Source organism: Nicotiana tomentosiformis, chromosome 5 (genome assembly GCF_000390325.3).
Source record: "Nicotiana tomentosiformis chromosome 5, ASM39032v3, whole genome shotgun sequence".
Classification (NCBI taxonomy): domain Eukaryota; kingdom Viridiplantae; phylum Streptophyta; class Magnoliopsida; order Solanales; family Solanaceae; genus Nicotiana; species Nicotiana tomentosiformis.
Genome location: NC_090816.1, coordinates 86,730,857 through 86,745,484, shown reverse-complemented (window position 1 = coordinate 86,745,484; position 14,628 = coordinate 86,730,857).

Below are 14,628 nucleotides of genomic sequence, written 5' to 3'. Positions count from 1 at the left end.
GGTATCATTTGTACAGTTGATGTTAAAAGTGTTCCTTTTTGGTAATATACTGCTCGTGGGGCCACAGTTGGCGTTGTTTTTATGTTATGTTACGTCGTTGGTTCATGTATATGTTGATAGGGTTGGTTTCTGGGATTCTCTGACAGGTGGATAGGCCCAGTTACAGGGGAAACTCTGGCGAATATTTTGGAAATTTAGGGAGTTAGTCAAAAGTTTGGAACTCTTGGTGTGTGTTATAGCAGCTGAGTCACATTGGTTTCTAATGGTGGATTTTGTCCCTCATTCGAGGACAAATGATCTTAAGAGGGGAGGATGTAAGGCCCCATAAAATTTCACCTAAAACTCAGGGTTTCTTAATGCCAAGTTAGACTTATGTGTTGATGCCGCGGTACGGACTTTTGGGTTGAACAGAGCGTTAGGTAGTTGAAGAAAACTTTTGGCAGAGTAGGGCATTTCTGCGGTCACAGAACTGATCTTCGGACCGCAGATCCACCGCAGAGTGGAGCATACAACTGGGAAAATTTGGGATGTTATTTTTTGGTTAATTATGCGTCTGCATAACTATTTCGCGGGCCGCACAATCCATCACAGATCCAGTATGAAAATTTTTGGAGGGGAGTTCTGCGGCGCATTATGCGACCGCAGAACTAGTCTGCAGACCGCAGACCTGTCGCAAACCTAACTCGAACAACCCAATTTTGGGACCCTTTTCTGCGGTCCTCTTTGCGGGCCACATACCTATTTTGCGGTCTGGTCTGCGACCGCAGACCTGGCTTCGTAGAGTTTAAGTTTGGAAAGTTTCACCCAATCCTATTTTCCTAAAAACAACTTGTGGGTTATTTTGGCTGGTCCTAACTGATATTTAGAGAGGGGGAGTGGTCTAGAGTGAGAGGGGAAGTTCCTAAGGTTATTGTTTACCAATCCTTGCTCAAGTATTGAAGAATTCACAAGAAAAAGTCACAAGGTCTTCATCCAAGAGGTAAGGTTCCATACCCTAGTCTTCAATTTCGAGTTTGGGGTAGAAGATGGATAATGGGGAGTGAAATTCTTAGATGTGGGGGTGTTATCTATGCATGCATGTACCAACAAAGCTGTAGGAAGGTTGTTGAGCTAGAAAATGGTAGATATTGGGTTGGGGATAAAGGAATCCACCATAGGAGGACCTTGAAACCATAATGCACACCTAGTGTTTGATAAAATGCTCAAATGAGCTGGAACTATGAACTCCTTCCTAATTTGTGTTCAATTTTGCTATATCTCTAAATAGATCGAAGTGGCTAAGAATTTCGGAACATCATAGTAATTTAAAAAGCTAGAGGCGAGGTATATTGGCTAAACTTCTCTCTTAGAATTGAACACCACAATGTCCTTGTAAGTACCGAGTTGTTCATTATAAATTGATTATTCCGAATAAGCCTTGTGTCAAAAGATATATCTTCAATATGTATTCCAAATGTTCTTGTTATGTTATGTTCTATTTGAAAATATGCTCGAAGCATGGGTTGCATATTTAAATGTTATAACTTCAAGTCGTGGTTCAAATGAAAGCTAGTATACCAAATTGTATAAGAAATTTCAATGTGCTTAACATTCTTATTTGCTCATATGTGGACTTAAAGTCTTGAATAGAAATGCTATTTTGTTGATGATCCGTGATGATGTTTGAAAGTGAAATAGATGAACATGAAATATGAAATACGGCTAACGTGACAAGAGGGACATTATGTTATAGCCATTGGTGCCAATGAAATGAATGATAAATAAAAGATAATGAAATGAGTTGTCAATCCTTTAAATAAATAAATGCCCTGGGAGTATCGTTAGTCACCGAGGAAGGGTAGGTTGAAATAACCTAACCCCGAAACTACACGTGCCAGTGTAGGAGTGGATTGTGATTGTACCCCTTTATTGGGATGAGATTGATGTTACGATAATATTCCCCTTTATAGGGATAAGATGATTGCTATAAAAGGGTGATATCGATCCACACGACATTGTGGTGAGACGGCCTAGCCGGTCGGGTCGTGATCAGACACCATGCTGCACACATGGTGGTGATTGTGCTTGAGATTATGATTGAAACAATGATTGAGACTGAGATAATGATGGTGATTCTAGTTGATGTCTTTGAGTGAGATGGCCTAGCCGATTGGGCCGTGATCGGACTCCGTGCTAAAATCATGGTGGTATATCGGTGCTAAAATCTCCCAACCATAATATGTAAATTTACTTGAAAATTTGTCTTGCTCCTCACTTGATGTTTTAGTATTATTTGAGGCTCCCATTGATTTTATGATTGTCCTTCCTTGTGTTATCATTCATTCTATTAAGAGGGTGTTTAGTCATTCATACTAGTACTATTCCATCTGTGCTAACGTCTCTTTTGCCGGGGGCGCTGCATCTTTAATGGATGCAGGTGGTTCCACAGCATGCAGCTTTGATCATTGATAGCGGTACACCCTCTTTCCAGCTGACTTGGTGAGCCCCACTTCATATCAGGGTCGTATATCTTTTGTTCCTTGTGTATTGTGTTTTGACGTATAGCCGGGGCCTTGTTGCCAGCACTATCATCGTACTCTTTTGTATCTATTAGAGGCTCTGTAGACATAGTATGTGTGATATGTTGGTGTTGGGAAGTCAAACTAGTAATGTTGTATTTGTATCACACGTTCCACTTCAAACTATGAAAGTGTATGTATTTTGAATTTTATAAATGATGTAACTAATGATAAGGAATCGGTGTTGTTCACATGATCCTCCCCATTGTCCAAATAATGAAATAGACCTTTCCTTTATTCATGAGTGAGTTCGGGTAGAAGGTATTGTACAGGCTTGTTCGGTCGGGTTATCTCGGTTGAGCACCGGTCACGCTCCCCGAGGTCGGGGCATGACAGTTTGCTATGGCCTACAAATGACTCAACCTAAGGAGGGGGTGAAGAACATACCTTATAGCACACAAATACCCAATTTGCAGAGCTTACTTCGTTGATATGCCTTCCTTAGTCATCCACGGAGAGAGAAAGAGGCGAACTATCGACTAGTTCAGATTCCTAACGCTTGAATCCACTTGTTTTACCTTCTCCGCCTTTTATTTGGCTTCCAAACCCTAAGGATATGTTTAGGATGTCTATAGAGAGTTTTAGGTCTGATTTGGGTCTAAAATAAGGCTTGGAGACGAAGGCCATAACTTTATATAGCAAGATAATTCTCAACCGACCTTGTGGGTCCCAAAGGGAGTTGCTTGCATAATCTCGTAAAAATGCGAATATCTCTATACTTCGTATCGACAACGATTTAATGTATTGGAAACTAGACTCGTAGATATTCTATTTGGTTGGTGGATCACTTCCTAACTCCAAGTATATTGGTAGAAAAATTCAGTGACATTAGACCCAAATTTCAGTACAATTTATTAATGTAACTTGTGACGACTTTCGTTGACTTTTGTTTCACAACTCGCTTGAATTCAAAACTTAATACATGACTACCATACGACTAAAATACCTCATAACATCACCTTCTTATCATGTTAATCACTCTAGTCTCACCCCAAAAGTATGGGTTATAACATTTCTAACTTGCCGACTTTCGATGAAACTTATTTTCTTCAATTTGTTTAGCTTCTAAACCTTCCAACCCTATTGGTACTTGCAGTTCATGATCTTAAATATTTATAGCATCCAAGGTAACATGACTAACTTAGTTTATGTACTTTCAAAGATGATCTCATTTCCAAGCGTACATCAATTGACTTATTACGTACTTTCACGTACGAAAACATGGGGTGTAACATCATTTCCCCCTTTAGAACATTCGTCCTCGAATGTTGGTTGTTGTGCTTATCAGTCTCGTAACCTACAACTCTTACGAATACTTTAATATTGTCCTTTCCACCTAGGAAATTGTTCTATGAATAAATCCAAAGGCCAGGGCATCCCCTCCCCCCCTTTAGGCCTCTTTCTCACACCACGACCTGTGATCGGAGTTCTTCCAATCTCGTAACTGTTGCTACCTTCTGTCATGCAGCCTGTACGGCTCTGTCCTTGTACGTATACCTATGCGACTCTTCTCTCTTTTTTCTGACAGCTTTTAGCCAATATCTTGGCCTCACTTTGTGAACATATATAGAACTATGACAAGTTGTCCCTCTAGACATCTATAGGTGTATTGAAGTTCTTCGCTTGGTACTTTGTCGAACTTACGACTATTGCTATATTTTATTTCATAGCCTCGATTATCCTTCCATATGGCTTTATTGCATCTAGGTAGGTCATATTATAACATAATACTTACTACAGTTTATTATTACCGAGGGTTGCTACCCAACCCCAGTTTACTCTCTCGCTGTTGATCCTATATATATAAATCTAAGTCCTTTAATGCTTTATCATTATTGTTCATCTTAAGAATGACAGCCTAATCTCATCTCATAATTTGGAACTTTTATCCATCTATTATTGATTCACCTTAATGTTGATCTACAACTACCACTGATAACTTGAAACCTCTTACATAATATATTGTTACTAGCTTTCACATCTCATCGGGGAACATCTGATGTTAATTGCCTGATCCACCTAGGGACGATACTATACTTAAATAATCGTGTTTCAAAGCATCTCAACGTGATTCATCTTATGGGGGTATTCTAATCCCGCGCAATTCATAAAATCTCTTCTCATTGAATCATTACTTGATTGAAGGCCTAAATGCCATCCTCTTATCATTTATCATAATTACACTCTTATTCTATTAATAGGGCAGCATTCCATCTCTTCTAAATGCTCCTAGTCTTAAACTCCTCCGATTTAACTTGCTAACACTATATATTTTTGCTTATATTGTTCTAGAACCTCAAGCGAGACATCACGTCATCTCTAACTCTTCTTTACTTTCTTAACTGAATCTCTCGATGCCTGGAAACCATAGGCTAGAAGATATGTTACTGACGACACGACTATCATTTCTGAATACTGAATCACGGCGCTTCTAGCCCTCTATCTGAAGTCTGGATTATTTACAACCTTCTATGCATGAGTATCTCATACTTTCTTCATATTTACCTTACTTACCTTTAAATCTCGCATTATATCTTCTATCGCTTTCAAACTTCCCTTTCATATAGGTAGAATTTACATCCACACCTTAAAGCTCTACTATAATACTTGCACCTCTGGTGCATACACAATCTAGCAAAAGCTTCATACTGACTTTTTATAACTCAGCTCTATGACACGATATGAATACGAAAGAAGGGTAACATTTCCTAAATGCCCTAAAGCCTCTCAATTATAAGTGTGGCGTACAACACACCCATAAGTGATACTCTACTAGACACAGTTTTTTAGACTCCCTAGGACACGACCTGCTCTAATACTATTTTATCACGCCCCAACCGGGGGAGGCGTGGCTGGTACCTGGTGTCGTACTGGCCTGAGCAAACTACTCTGTAACTCATGATTATTCGATGAACACTAGAACATACATAGGTCGATTTGGTTGAACTCATTCTTTCTGTAACTATCATACGACAACATGGCCAACACTCATAATGTATAACTGTAAGTGGGAAAATCTTGTATCAACAATCCATCGTAGTCAAAACATAAATCCACACGGACCGTCAAGGCCTCTAACATACTGTACATAATGAACTTGTGTCTACAAAGCCTCTAAGAGTATTTGACATCGAAACATGGTCGGGACAGGGCCCCAGCCTACCCATAAGTATATAGCAAAAATCTGACATAATGCCTTACAGACTCGGTTGTACTCCGAATGAAGTGGAGTCTTACCGATACTTCGTTGAATGCTAACCTCGTCTACTATGAGGGCTCATCACTAATTACCTACACTTGCAGGCATGAATGCAGCGTCCACAACAAAAAGAATGCCAATACGAATATTGTACCGAGTATGTAAGGCAGAACTGAAACATAACAATAAGTCAACATCAATAAGAGAGATATAAGAATCAACCTGAACCTCTGAAGTGCCACTGAGGGTCATGATATGCATATTAATTATACTTATATATTTAATGCCTCTGTTTGGGACTATTATCTATATCATAACATGACTGCCCAACTGATCAGTCGTAACTGCCTGACCGACCGTAGCGCGATGGTAAATGCATGACTGTCCGACCGGCCGTAGCTCGGTGGTAAATGCATAACTGCCCAACCGATCGTATCTCGGTGGTAAATGCATGACTACCCGACCGGCCATAGCTCGATGGTAAATGCGTAACTGCACAACCGAACGTAGCTCGCTGGTAAATACATGACTGCCCGACCGGTCGTAGCTCGGTGGTAAATGAAGATGCGTAACTGCCCAACCTGCCGTAGCTCGTTGGTAAATGGAGATACATATAACATTACATTATAAGCATTAACATCTTTATCGTATTGCCTCAATAGAGGCTTAGGAACATACTTAGACATGCTTTGAATTATATTTTACAGGTATGAATAACGTAGACATCCTTAACTACTAAGAGTAAAACCATTTATGAAATAACATTATATTTACGTTTCGTTACTTGGATCGTGTCAAAAGAAGAAAGGACTAGACTTAACATACCTCATAATATCCTGTCCAATCCTCAAGTTAACTTCACCTGCAGCTCATGTGTCTACAAGCAATGAACAATACTATCGTCACAATACGAATGCCATAACTTATCGCATTTGAACGACACACTTTATTATACAATAAAACGGACAGCACCTCCCTTATTTATATGACTTTCCATAAGTTACCAAAATCACCAAACATCCCAAACAACATCAACAATAATCATATTAAGCCTCCCAAATAGTCTAACAATAACCAACAACACGATTTTTAGAAAATTGGGCAGTACCTATATCACTTCTTTTCAATTCAAACCAACAGCAAAACGACAAGAACAACATAAAAAACAACACACCTAAGCTACTACATCAAGAACCAGCCGAAAACCTAGATTAAAAGCGTTCCAAAACAGTCATATACACACAACACCTCAAACATACTTCCATCTTCAAGTTTAACATGTTTTCCTTCAACATCTAGGCTTGCAATGGCCTAAAAATGACTCTCAACCCAAGGAGAGGAGTGAAGATAATATCTTATAGCACACAAATACCCAGTTTTTAGAGCTTACTTCGTTGCAATGCCTTACTCAATCAGCCACAAAGAGAGAAAGAGGCAAACTATCGACTAGTTCGAATTCATAACGCTTGAATACACTTTTTTCACCTTCTCCACCTTTGATTTGGCTTCCAAACCCTAATGATATATTTAGGAGGTCTAGAGAGAATTTTAGGTCTGATTTGGGTAAAAAATAAGGCTTGGAGATGAAGGTCACAACTTTATATAGCAAGATAATTCTCAACCGACCTTGTGGGTCCCGAAGGAAGCTGCTTGTGCAATCTCGTAAAAATATGAATATCTCTCTACTCTGATATCGTATCGACAAACGGTTTAATGCATTGGAAACTAGACTCGTAGATATTCAATTTGGTTCATGGATCATTTCCTAAATCTAAGTATATTGGTAGAAAAACTCAGTGACATTAGACCCAAATTCCAGTACAATTTATTAACGCAACTTGTGACGACTTTCGTCGACTTTTGTTTCACAACTTTCTTGAATTCAAAACTTAACACACGACTATCATACAAATAAAATACTTCATAACATCACCTTCTTATCATGTTAAGCACCATAGTCTCACCCTAAAAGTATGGGTTATAATATTCACATCTTGCTAACTTTCGTCAAAACTTATTTTCTTCTATTCGTTTAGCTTCTAAACCTTCCCACCCTCTTGGTACTTGCAGTCAATGATCTTAAATATTTGTAACCTCCAAGGTAACATGACTAATTTGCTTTATGTACTTTTAAATATGATCTCATTTTTAAGAGTACATCAATTGACTTACGACGTACTTTTACGTACGAAAATATAGGGTGTAACAGTATACCAATATGTTATCTATTAGCATAATGACAAAAGTATCAAGGAATGGCTCCTGATTCATAAGATCTATAAAATCTACCGGGTCATTAATCAACCCAAAAGACATGACTAGGAACACATAATGCTCATATCTAGTCCTGAAACTATCTTGGAGATCTCCTCCGTCTTGATCTTCAATTGATGATAACCCGACCTTAAATCAATGTTAGAGAAGTGGGTCACACCTTGAAACTAGTCAAATAAGTCATCTATACGAGGCAAGGGTACTTGTTCTTGATTATAACCTTGTTCAACTACCTGTACTTAATACCATATACATAGAACTATCTTTATTCCTAGCGAACAACACATGAGCACCCCATAGTGATGCACTAGGCCTGACGAACCCCTTATAAAGTAAATCATGTATTTGTTATTTTAACTTCCTCAAATCTATTGGATCCATATGATATGGGATAATAGAGATAGCTTGAGTCCAGAGTAGCAAATATATGCAAAACTCAATCGCCCGGACCTCGAGATATTCACAAACAATAAGAATACTATCAATAGTAACATTCTTAGTTCTGGTGTCCTGCACGGTAGCTATGAAGCCCAAACAACCCTTACTAATCAACCTTTGTGCCTTAACATAATAGATGATCCTCTTCTCATGCATGGCTATGGTAACTTTCCACTCCAACCTCGGTTCACCTGGCATCTCAAATCTCAAGTTCTTGTTATGGAAATTAAGTGTAGCATAATAGAAGATAATCAATCCATGCACACAATTACATTAAAATCAACTATCTAAAGTACTATAAGTTTTACCAAAGTACCATAACCCTAAATCAATACCTTACAGCTCCGGTATAAGTACTCTATAAGTATAGAATCCCCCACTAGGGTCAATACCAAGAAAGTCTCAACTAACATCTCAAATGGTCCCTATAAATAAATAACAAAATAAGGAGACACATATGAATAAGTAGAGACATGGTCGATCAACACAAATACCGCATGCGAACACATTATGAGTATATCTATAACTACTACATTGCACGTATTTTCATCCTGCTTGGCTATGGAAAAGAAACAGGGAGGTCCCCCATGCTGCCTACGCTCCTTGAACCCCCTAAGCTCCCTGCCTAGAACCTCTCTAACCACTCTATGGAACGACTCTAACTGGTTAGGTTGTTATTGGAGCGCTGTGATGGCACCCTGTTGTTGTGGTACTTGTTGACTTGTGCTACCACGTCTAAGGCAAGAACTAGTATAGTTTCCATATTTCAGACACGTAAAACATCCTATAGTGTCTCTCCTACATGGGCTAGAGTACCTATTTGCCACACTCCACACAATGAGGCGATGAAGAACTAAAATGTCTTTGTTGTTGTTGTTAACCTTAATAGCATGGTTGTGGACTAGGCGAGAACTAAGACTAATGTTGTGAGGCTGATTGATGTGAAACTAACTGAGGTGGTCTAGTCAACCCTTAACTTTGCTCCCGGATAGAGCTGCGCTGAAAACACCAATTATACGGGAATTCTTGATCCCTCTCAACTTAATCCTATAAGTAGTAAGACTCTCTACAAGTTACCATGTTCATCACCTCATATTACGTAGATCTCCCCACTTCTTAAGCTAAAGTTATATGGTAATGTGAGGCAAGTTTATCAACAAACCTCCTAATTGTCTCCTCCTCATTTAGAAGCAAATCAATAGCATAATATGATAGTCTAGTGAAATTTGCATCATAGTCTGCCGCGGGCCTGTCACCCTGCCTGAGCTGCTCAAAGGCACAGCGTCTAGCATCAGACTAACTAGGAGGAAGAAACTTGTTTATGAACAAAGTCACAAATTAATCCCAAGTGAATGGTGGGGCCCCGCCCTCCTATTGTGAGTGAAAGTCTTTTACCAATTTTCAGCAAACCTAAAAAAGTGAATGATGCGAACTCAACACCATAAATCTTAAGAATACCATGTGTAACCAAGATCTTCTCACAACCATCTATGAAAGCTTGTGGTCCCTCTACCGCAGGTACACCATCAAAAGTAGGAGTTTGGAACTTCCGAAAACCTTTAAACTCTTATGTTTGTCCATATCTTAGATCCTAAAGCTATGTGACCATCAGCTTGCTCAACTATACCAAGTAGTGCTAATGTTGATGGACGTGGAGCTACACCAGGTGTAGGTGGTGTCTAAGATTAAACGTAGCTGGGGTCATAAGTATCCCATCATGACATAAAATAAGAGCCTCTTATACTGATACCATCATCACTAATAGCTCTGGTGGAATTGAAGCTGAAATGCCTGAACTATGGTTGTTGGTGGTATCTCCTAGTGCTTTACCACAGTTGGTTACTCGGGTAGTGCCTCTTTGGTGGCTGGACTTTCCCTTGGTGTGACATCTCTCTTAGACATTGTATAAAGAAATCCTTAAAAAATAACTGATTACAAATCTAGCAACCAAAAATGTAACAATCTAAAATGGGGATTATTCAACAAAAATGTGAAGATGATATGAATAAAAATACACTGTCAATAGCGGGTTAGTGAGGTAAAAATAAAAAATGGTATACAAAAAGCTAACGGAAATGGAGAGTTTGATGATTTTAGAGATAGAATAAGGTTTTTAAAAAAGAATAGAAAGGAAAAATAACATGATCAAAAACGTGGGGTACCTATCCTATTTTGGGGTAGGCGATTTTACCAATTTAAGAGCCTAGATTTAAGGGAACCTCTTTTTCTCTTAAATTTCTATAAACGGTAAAATATTATTATTTTAGGAAATTAGGTATAAAATAAAATTGAATTCACTAACCTTATTGCTAATAAATTTTGTAAAATATAAGAATTTCTATCTTCCATAAACCTAATCCTCATAAAATTATAGTTTTTCATTTAAGAACTTTTTCACTAAAAGAAAAATATGTTTCAATTTTTTCTTAAAAATAGTACCGATATTTATATTTTATTTAATTCCATAAAATAGTGTGGGCTATAATAAACTCAAAATATATTAATCCAAATAAATATTACGGGATAATATAATTGAATTAATTATGGAAGTCCAATAAATATGAATTTAATTAAAAGTCCAAATTAATTGGACTAGCCAATGTAATTGGCCACAAATGATGAGCCCATATTGTTAAGTCCAAGATGTCATATTCTAGAGGCCTAAATTGGTGTCATGTGTCGGGTGACGTGACACGCGTAGTCAAATAAAAAGAACTAATAGAATGGTTTTGTAAGGCCCCGTAAATTTTTTTCTAAAAACCCAATTTTCTGTGATGCCAAAGTAGGCGTCGCGGTTCGGACTTTTTGAATTGAACAGTGCGCTGGAGAGTTGAAGGAAAATGTTGGGCATAAGTAGGCATTTCTGCGGCCGCAGAACCACTCTGCGAACCGCAGACTAGTCACAGAGTGGGGCAATTTTCTAGGGCATTTTTTATGTCAATTTAGCGGCCATTATGCGACCGCATAACCGTTTCGCGGGACGAACTCTTGTTGCATATCCCGCCTTGGGATTTTTCGAAGGGAGGTTCTGTGGTGCACTATGCGATCGCAGAACCGTTCTGTAGTGCATTATGCGACCGCAGACCAGGTTAATTTCTTTCCAGTTCTGGCACCCAGATTTTGAGGTCATTTCGCGGACCGCATAACCATTATGCGGTCGCATATGCGACCGCAGAACCTGTTCCGGAGCTTTATTTTTGGGATTTTTAAACCCGACCCTATTCCATTAAAACACATCCCATATACCATTTTGAACTTATTTTATGATATTTTTAGTCTGAGAGAGAGAGTCCTAGAGGGAGAAGTGATCCTCATCAAACTGCTCTTCAATTCTCACTTAAAACCTTGTCAAGAGAGGAACCAAGGTCTTCTTCCTAAGAGGTATGATTATATCACCCAAACTCATAATTTTAAAATGTGACTAGAATGAGCCATTAGTAAGGTAATTCATGGGGATGGAAGTGCTTACCTTGCATGCATGTATCCTTGAAGTATGTGAAAAGATTATGAACTAAAAATGATAGAGAATGGGTTGGGGAATGATGGAATCTTCCACAAAAGGGCCTTAAAACATTGATGCACACCTAGTATTTGATAATATGCTCAAATGAGCTAAAACCATGTTCATCTTCCTAATTTTGGTTCAATTTTATTATATTGCTAAAATAGATTGAAGTTGCTAATATTCCGGAACATCTTAGAGTTTTAAGAAGCACAATTGAGGTATATTGGCTAAACCCCCTTCTTCTTAGAATCGAATCCCACGGTGTTCATGAAATTGGTGTAAGTCCCAAATTGATCATTACAGAATTGGCTATTCCTAATGTGCTTGTGTTGAAGGATGTATGTTCGATAATTATTCTAAATACTTCATCATGTTATCTTGCCATTTGATGATGTGTTCAAAATGTGGAATATGTGTTAGAAATGTTAAGATTTCATGTCAAGATCGAAATAAAGGTTGTTATGCCAAATTGTATGAAAAGCCTCTATGTGCCTAAGATTCCCAAAGTGCTAATATGTGAATTTAATGTCTTTAATGGGAAGCCTTATTGTTGTTGATAATGATAATGATAGTTGAATGTGGAAAAAGGGAACTGGAAATATGAATTACGGTCAAGTGCCAAGAATGATTTTATAATCGTAATCACTAGTGCCAATGAATCGAAAGGATATGAAAGAAGTATGATGAAAATGATAATTGAAATTGTAGTTATGGTTGATGTCTTAAGTGAGACGACCTAGCCGATCGGGTTGTGATCGGACGCCATGCTGCACACATGGTGGTGACTGTGCTGAAAAGGAAAATTAAAATTGTGGTTATGGATGATGTCTCAAGTGAGATGACCTAGTCGATCGGGTCGTGATCGGACTCCATGTAAGAATACGGAGGTATTGTGAATTGTGGAATATCATCACTAAAGATCACCCAACCTAACAACGTGGAAATTGACTTGAAAACTTATGTGATCTTTAAATTGATGTTTTAATATTATTTGAAGCTCTTATTGAATATTTGACTGTTCCTCTTGTATTATTATTCATTCTATTAAGATGGTGTTTAGGTTTACATACTAGTGGTATTCGACGGTACTAAAGTCCCTTTTACCGGAGGCCTTGCATCTTTAAATGGATGCAGGTGATTATATAGCAGACAGTGTTGATCACAGATAGTGATGCATCCTCTTCTCAGCGGACTCAGTGAGCCCCATTTCATTGCGGGGTCAAGTATTGTACCTTTTGTTTATATTGTGGTCACCTTTTGAGGTATAGCCGGGGCCTTGTTGCCGGCACCATCTTTACTCTCTTTTGTATCTTTAGAGGCTCCGTAGATACTATGTGGGTTGTATATAAGTGTCAGGAATGTTAAACAAGTTATGATATGTTTGATCACTCATTCCACTCGAACTATAAGAAATGTGTATTTTAAGACTTAAAGGCGCAATGACTAATGAAATAATTTAGGATTGTGTGAATGATCTTCCTACTGTATAATTAATGAAAACACGTCTTTTCTTGATCATGGGTGAATTAGGTAGAAAGTATCTAACAGGCTTGCTCGGCCGGGTTCACTCGGTTGAGCGCCAGTCGTGCTTCTCGATGTTGGGACGTGATAAACTTGGTATCAGTGCCTAAGGTTTTAAAGTATCCTAGGATGTCTCGGAGCCGTGTCTGGTAGAGTCCTTCTTATCGGTGTGTTGTCGACCACATCTATAAGTTGGGGACTACTTAGATATTTAGGAATAATACCCTTCTTTGATATTCTGGATCGTGCGATAAAACTAATTGTGCAACTGTTCCTCCTCTAACTCGTGCATTCCTTTAACTTTCAGTATATTCCACCTAAAAAGAGAGCAAGAACTAGCCAAGGAGCCAACGCCGCCTTAGGAGTGGTAGTTGACCCTTTATTTGGTGAGGCGGGTGAATACCCGAGGGGTGAGGATAATCCCCCGACTGCTACACTACCTGATTTCACTACACTGGACCAGGACACACCAGTCCCTACACCTACTGAGGGTGCGACGGTTCCTCCACCTGATATTCCGATTCAACCTCCAGCCCAGTTTCCGGTTCTGGTATTTCTGATGGGGATCTTAGGGGAGCTATTCAAATACTGACTCAGATAGTGGCTTCTCAGGCCCAAAGGTCGAATGTTGCACTCACATCTTCTACCCACAAGGGGATTCCACTAGTTCTAGGGTGAACATGTTTCTGCAGTTGGATCCTCCAGTGTTCACGAGAGCTAATCCCAAGGAGGACCCATAGGATTTCATTGATGAGATGCATAAGACTCTCCGGGTTATGCGTGCTACTGAGACGGAGGGAGTGGAGTTGCCGCCTACCGCCTAAAAGGGGTGGCATATTCTTGATTTGAGCTGTGGGAGGACTCTCGGGAAGAGGGGAGCCCTCCAGCGAGATGGAGTGAGTTTGTTGATGCCTTTATAAACCATTTCTTGCCTATCGATACTAGGGCAGCCTGTACCGCAGAGTTTGAGAATCTTAAGCAAGGGAGTAAGAGTGTATGGGAGTATCACATGGAGTTCGCGCGTCTGTCTAAATATACCATTCTTATGTTGCCTACTATGGAGGCTAGAGTGCGCCGGTTTATGCACGGCCTTATCCCCTTGGTTATCAATGAGGCCGCTACAGCTGCCTTGA